General features: G+C 45.6%; 1 pseudogene; it reads right to left on the bottom strand.

The window, feature by feature from the left end:
- Nucleotides 1–3,909: 3,909 nt before the first annotated feature.
- On the bottom strand, nucleotides 3,910–5,423 carry LOC115314342 (annotated as a pseudogene).
- Nucleotides 5,424–5,773: the final 350 nt, after the last annotated feature.

Raw genomic sequence — 5,773 nt, forward strand, 5'->3', positions numbered from 1 at the left:
TTGTTCCGAGTCTTCTTTCTCGTGCATTCCATCCACAAACTTGTAGCAAAATTGAAATGGCAGACTTTAAATTGTTTTGTTCTGTTGCGATTTAGCAACTCATGAGGACATTGCGAAAAATCGAATTGAACTAGGTAATTGCAAATGGGTTTTGTCCACTATCATATTTCTTGATGCAAAGACTCATGTAATGCAAGCTTATCAAAGGGTACAAATTGGGCCTCCCAGGATGGTTGCAAGGTTTGCTCACAGCTAAGTGAAATGGGTCCTTGGCAATGGACCGTGTTTATACTAAGCTCGTTCAATTTACCTGCACCTTTTGCACTGGTGCAGAAAAGTGTAGGGCAGTGCTTCTGGTGTGTGTATTGAGATACCACTGAAAGCACCACCCTGCACTTTTATGCACCGGTGCAGGTAAATCGACCGAGCTTTACTGTACAGCTGAGATTGGCTGACGACTGAACTGCCACCCTGGCCCGAGCTACATTTTCACCGTATTGCCAAGCTTGGCTGACTGCTGAAATGCCATCGTGGCCCAGGTTGTATTTACTCCGTTTGGCCAAGCTTGGCCGACCGCTGAACTGCCACTCTGGCCCAGTCCGTATTTACACAGTTTTGCCAAGCTTGACTGACCACTGAACTGCCAGCATGGCCCAGGCTGCGTTCAGACCGTTTTGCCAAGCTTGGCTGACCACTGAACTGCCAGCCTGGGCCTGGCTGTAGAGACGCCATAGAGCCAAGCTTGGCTAGACAAGGAACCCCCACTGAACTGCCAGGGTGGCTAGCCAGGCTGGGGATAGCTTGCCCCTTGGAGCAAAATGGTGCTTGGGCCGGGGAAACTTTCCCCGGCTGCCCAAGCGGGCTCAAGCTTGAACCAGGGAATTGTGCTGCTTGGGTCTGCTGTGAGCGACTATCTTCTGAACAGAGGCTTGTCATCACGCTTACGTACAATCGCACGTTAAAAAAAATGTTCAAATGTCTCTTAAGGTAAACAAAACCCTAAAATTTCAGATTATTTCCATCTGCAGACATCTTTCCTCTGGCACCGCCATCAAGGATGTGGCCCTGGCATTTAGGGTTGGTTCTCAGGCTTGCCGGAAGGTCATCCCCGAGACCTGCAGAGCTCTTTGAAGTCGGTTGAGGGCAGCATACCTCCCGGTAAGTATGATTGTTGTTGTTTGTTTTATTGATTTATGGAACTAATTATACACAAACTCAAAGATGGAAAGTACACAGGCGAGCTGGTTAGGAAACATCGTTGAAAGAAAACATTAGAATGGGACAAATAAAATAACAGACTGCACGACACAGAATCTCAACAGATTCTGTGTCGTGCTGTTCGGTATTATATTTTTCCCAGTCTCAGGTTTTCTTTAAATGATGTTACCAACCCAACTTTGTTTCCTCATGCCGCGGCGGTGGCGCTTCGGGCACACTTCCGGTCTGGACTTGTGGGTGGAAGTCGCCTTGCGGGATGGGCATTTCTGTTTTGTTTTGGAAGAAACCAGACTAAAACTTGCCTTGTCAAAATGCCGCTACTGAGGCTGTACCAAAAGAGCAATGAAAGGTGTGAATATCCGTTTTAATGCGTTTTCTGCCTGCTCGGTTCGTCCGAAAAAGTGAATAGGCGCCGTGAAAAGGGAAAACCAGACACTGTCGGACCACGATTGCTTGTGTGAGCAGCTCCTTGGGTTGAATTCACGGATACTTGTTGTTGTGTATTGTGTGAATTATAGAACATTGTCCAGTTTCGGTTTCAGGTGCTCGGTTGGCAACATGGTGTCCTTGTGTGTGTGTATAAAGTATGGCGTCCTGAATAAACGGGTTCTGTTCTGTTCGGCATTCTGTCGGCTGCTGGTCTCGTCATTACACTTGTGGTCGTCAAATTTGTTTTGTTCTTGCATGAATGCGGGAAAAACCATAAAGTTTTCTAGTCCACCCACAGACAACGTTCAGTATGTCTTCACGTTCAAAAAGCCGTTTGATCGTTCAAACTGTCGTCTGCTCTCTTAAACTTGTCTAAACTGACGTCTGCTCCAAACGACAACGGCCAGTATACCAAACATATTGATACGAAAGGCAGGCTTCAAAAGGCTTACGTTTAAAGTTTTTTTTGGAAAAGTAGGCTAGGTGTAAACAGCAGATACAAGGAGGTGTTGAGCATCGTTACTAGTGGCGATCACCGACGTGGCGTGCCCAATTCACTTGTTTAAATTCTGTTTGCGATTTTCACTAAAGACTTCGACCATCGCAACTGCAGTCCATGCTTTGGCAGCTCGAGTGACATCACGACTGAAAATAGCGAGCAGAGTCTTGTGTGAATCAAGCTTTATAGCGTCCATTCTGCAACATTCACATGGAAGGAATTGCAGCGCGTCACATTATGTACCCAAAGTTTTGCGGGGTGGCAAGCCTTGTTAATTTCGCTAAGGTCAATAAAGTAATATCAGAATTCGAGTAAGACGTACAATCAAACATTCCAACGCAAAAAAGGGCACAGGGACTCACACCGACGCCGACAACATCACATTCCAAAGGTTTGTTGATACGGGTTGTGGTGGTTCTTGCCGACACGCGCATGCGCGGCGCCGGTGGCGTGCGGCTAAATGCGCTCACCTTTGTTTGTAAACATGAGTTGGTGTGTAGGGCATGCAAACATTCATGTGTATTTGTAGTGTATGACTTGGCCAGTTTCCTTATTTTGCAGGGCTTTCCTGTTACCTGTTATCCTGTTATCTACACACAACTGCATGGTTGACCACAATTTGCTGTTATGGCTTAAATTTAATTGTTTTGGGGTCCCACTTTACAAATATGTCACTGTTATTATGTACCAACAAATGAACAGTGGCTGAACAGAGTGATTGGCTTCAGAAGAAGGTGGAATTTTCCAAACTGCCTTGCTGCAGTATATGGGAAACACGTCCACATAAAGGCACCACCAAACTCGAGGAGCACCTATTTCAACTACAAGGTACCAGATATGTTGCAATAAGGTTGATAGCTGGGCTATACTCCGTTTCACCTCATGTTGTACCGCAGCGAAAGCTAGAAGCGCGAGCTCATAGCGTTGGCAGCTGCCCTTGGTTCACGAGGGCTTGTGCCGCCGAGGTGTGCCAGGAACTCGCGCTTGTAGCCTTTCCTTCGGTACAATAGAATGTGAAACATAGTATAGTTGGTAATCGTTGTACATAGTAGAATAAAACAACACAAAAGGTACAAAGGAAGAGACAAACCGGACAGGACAGAGCACTGACTAGCAACTAAAGCTTTTTTACTCAAAGAAAATGAGAGACAAACAGACGTTGATCCACGCAAACGCACGCGCAGCTTTCACCCATAGTTGCTGACTACGACACGCGCTGGGCCCTCATTGTGAACTTCAGAAATTCCTGCTCGTTGCTAGATAACGCCACCGATGCTGCGCTGATACGATTTTCTTCTCTACCCTGGTACATATTTTCATTGCATGGAGAGCTGAACGCCAACACAAACCTGTAGTGGTTGCATCGATTTGCACAAAAGCAGAAAATGTACCTATCAAAGACATTAAAACTTGTAATCGCTCTCACTTTTTTTAATTGCTAGTGCTGGCGTGATGGGACAGGATCATACTATTTTGCAGTTTTAGCCTACTTTTTTTTAAAAAAAAGAGGAGCAATGGCCTATCTCGTCCTACGATGAACTGAAAGCCAGAGCTACTGGCCTCCAGGTCTAATCATTGGCCAGCTAGAAAGCAAGTGCTATATTTCTCATATGGCACGCACACCGGAACAATAATACCACATAGTTTCTAGCTGGCTCATGGTTGGACCAGGCGGCTTGTAGCTTTGGTTCTTTGTCCACCATATGACGAGACAGAACGTAGTTGTGAATGGCACCGTTCAGTATTAGCATTTCAATGCAGCGTCAAGCTGCAGATGCGACATAGTCTTAAATGACACATTTAGGAAGACTGCATGAGGCAAATCATTTGCGTGCACAAGTATTTTATTGTTCCCCTCAAACTCTTTGGCTGCCCCAAACACACCTATTTGAAAATCGGTTCTGATGCACTGTCACAGTCTCATCCTGTGGGCCATGATCTGACCGAAGAGGGCGCACTCGTCAACCTCTTCAACTTGATCAAGCTGCTCGTCGACCTTGTCTACTACGACATCAACTATGCTTTTCTTCCGGTTTGACTTTACGCCACATCACTTTTTGGGAGTAGTTGTAGTGCTGGCCTTTGGTGGTGCCCTTGTTGATGCAGCCACTCTGGACAGGCTGCAAGAGCTGTCTAAGCTCAGGATGTCTGGTGCGTCACAGTGCTCCAGCGCGTCTAAAAGAAAAATGTGCGCCATAAAAGTCATAACAATGAATTAATACTGCTTGTATTCATAACTCATCAGGTATAGAGATGTCGTGACAACTTATTGTCAAACAGGCCAGGCTTTACAATAGAGCATTACTATAAGAGCTCTAAAAGTGTACAGTAGGTGCAGTTGTCCCTAAAGTGGCTGGTGCATTAATGTACCAATAATGTTTCTTCTCTATCAACACATTTAGTTGGTTACCTTTTCTTTCACTCTATATCTCCATGATATCTCCTGCGCTCTCCGGAGTCTCTCTGCACCACTGTGCCATGCTGCTTGTGGTGCTTACAAAAAATAATGTAAAAAGGTAAGCAATAATTATTGTACTGCTTAATAAAGCAGTTGCCACTGCCCTGCTCTACCATGTGATCAAAGCAAAAATTGTATATTCCTTTTGATATGAAGAACAGACATCAACTTTCATGTAGGCAAGCAGATTTGTGTTACTTTTTACGCCGTACGTTTTGTGTTGTGGATACTTAAAATTCCATATGAATCGGGCATCTCGCCTTAAAAGATTGAAGTTTGCCTTATATGGAGAACAAAATTTGGACCATAAGAAAGTACACACAGTCGAAAATTGGCCCTGCAGTAATCAATCTGCTGATGTGCTTGGTATGGATAAACTAAATCTGACCTAATTTCCGATATATCTACGACCTGCACACATACCTTGGAACATCGAAAAAGTCCTTTGGAAAAAACAGCATTCTGAAGTAGCACCAGCGGACTTCCTTGGCACCATCTGCGGCAGAACCATTTGGTGCGCCTACCTTCCATTTCTTGAATTTCTTAGTGAATGTGTCACAAAGACTCTGCCATCGGAATTGCGGAGTGCTGCCTAGAAATCAATACCATTCATGGAAGCAAATATCATAGCAACATCCCTCTACAGTAAAGTACCACCCGGCTAATCGTACAACTGCACGGTGGTAAGTCCATTAGGTAGAACAGCATCTTGAATTAGCACCAGAAGACTTTCTTGGCACCTCCGCCGGAGTTACCTGGTGTGCGTAACCTTGCATTTCTTAACTTGTCACAGTGGCGTATAGCAGGGGGTGGTTTCATTTCTTAACGCGTCAGGCGGCCAACCCCCCCCCCTTCGCCGCGCATCGGCCACTTCCGGTACCGGCGTTCACCGAGCGCACAATATCTAGCTCGGCTAGATATGCGACGAACAGCCAGCTTTTTGACACCGCGGCAGGAGCGAACGCCGCCGCAAAAAGTTCGTCGGTTATTCGTCGCAAATTCGATCCATGAGCAATTAGTACCGAAGATGTCGTTCCAGTCTGTGCCGACCGTTTATGACCTATTGTACCCACCGAGTGTCGGAGATCTCATATACGCCTCTTTAGCTTTGAAATCCGCCGCCCTACCGTGGAAGCGCGCTAAAGTCAAACTTTTTTTAAATTTTTTTA

The sequence above is a fragment of the Ixodes scapularis genome, unplaced genomic scaffold, assembly GCF_016920785.2.
Source record: "Ixodes scapularis isolate PalLabHiFi unplaced genomic scaffold, ASM1692078v2 PGA_scaffold1__304_contigs__length_218370807, whole genome shotgun sequence".
In the NCBI taxonomy this organism is placed as follows: domain Eukaryota; kingdom Metazoa; phylum Arthropoda; class Arachnida; order Ixodida; family Ixodidae; genus Ixodes; species Ixodes scapularis.